The following is a 1548-nucleotide window of genomic DNA, read 5'->3' as shown; positions in this document are numbered from 1 at the left end:
CACACACACACACACACACACACACTTTCTTGGTGATACATGAAGTCTTTACATGTTAAGTAAGGGTTTGGTTTATTGTCTCCTCAAAATTCTCCCAACATATCACTAGTTTGAGAATTTTAGCTTTCAGTGTTTTTTTTTAAGTTGAGATCTGATTCACATTGTATAAAATTCACTCTTCGAAAGTGTACACCTTAGTGGTTGTTAGCATATTTACAAAGCTGTACAGTCATGGCCACTCTCTAATTCTAGAGGATTTTTTCCACCTCCAAAAGAAAACCTTTACTCATTAGCAGTCATTCCCCCTCGCCTCTTCTCCCAGCCCCTGACAACCACTAACCTGCTTTCTGTCTCTTTGGACTCATTTATTCTGACATTTTATATAAATCTAATTATACAACCAGTAGCTTTCTGTGTCTGGCTTTCTTTGCTTAGCATAATGTTCCCAAGGTTCATCCGTGTGTATATTTACGCATGTAGCCACATTTCATTTCTTATAGCTGAATAATATTACATTGTAGGGATATATGTTTTGTTTTGCCTATTTATCAGTCAGTGGACATTTGTGTTTTTTTCCCTTTTTTTTTTGTTTGGTTATTATGAATAATGCCATTATAAACATTTGTGTCTGAGTTTTTCTGTAGACATGTTTTCAGTTATCCAGGGTGTGGGATGGAATTGCTGGGTCTTATGGTGACTCTATGTATGAATGTTGAAGAACTGTCAAACTGTTTTCCCAAGTGACTGCACCCTTTCCAGAGTGGCCTACTACTAGGCTTATAGGAGGGTTGGATTTCTCCATATCCTCACCAACACTTGTTATTGTCTTTTTGACAGTAGTCATCCTAGTGGATGTGAAGTGATATTTCACTGTGGTTTGGATTTGCCTGACTCTGATTGTGTTGAGAATCTTTTCATGCTAATTGGCCATTTGTATCTATTGTTTGGAGAAAAGCCTATTCATATCCTTGCTTATTTTCTAATTGGGTTGTCTTTTTATTGTTGAGTCATTAAAGTTTGTTACATGTTAAAGACATAGGATCAGATATATGGTTTACAAATGTTTTTCTCTTGTTCTGTCTTTTTTCTTTTCGCTTTCTGCATAGTGTCTTTCAAAGCACAAAATTTTAATTCTGATGAAGTCCAATTAATCCATTTTTTTCTTTTGTTTGTTGGTTCTTTTGATGCTATATCTAAAAAACCATTGCCTAATCCAAGGCCAGGAAGATTTATGCCTGTGTTGTCTTCTAAGAGTTTTATAGCTTTAGGTCTTTGAACTATTTTGAGTTAATTTTTGTGTATGGGTCATACATATGCAAAGTAGGTACAGGTCCAACTTTATTCTTTTTCATGTTCAAGCACAACATTTTCATCACCTCAAACACTATTCTTTGAGGCTGGGTGTGGTGGCTTGTGCCTGTAATCCTAGCACTTTGGAAGGCCAAGGCTTGAATTGCTTGAGGCCAGGAGTTCAAGACCAGCCTGAGAAGACAGCCCCCACCTGGGAGTGAGACTCTGTCCCAGAAAACAAACCAACCAAGCAAAAAA

General features: G+C 37.0%; 1 protein-coding gene across 1 annotated transcript in view; it reads left to right on the top strand.

Annotated features, from left to right (window-relative positions):
• Nucleotides 1-1548, top strand: part of LGR6 (leucine rich repeat containing G protein-coupled receptor 6) — a 125857-nt gene that overhangs the window by 57626 nt on the left and 66683 nt on the right. The window lies entirely within an intron of this gene.

Source organism: Otolemur garnettii, unplaced genomic scaffold (assembly GCF_000181295.1).
Source record: "Otolemur garnettii isolate 467f Iridium unplaced genomic scaffold, OtoGar3 scaffold00055, whole genome shotgun sequence".
NCBI classification, from domain to species: domain Eukaryota; kingdom Metazoa; phylum Chordata; class Mammalia; order Primates; family Galagidae; genus Otolemur; species Otolemur garnettii.
The sequence above is the reverse complement of the archived record's forward strand: the minus strand, read 5'-3'. Positions and strand labels throughout refer to the sequence as shown.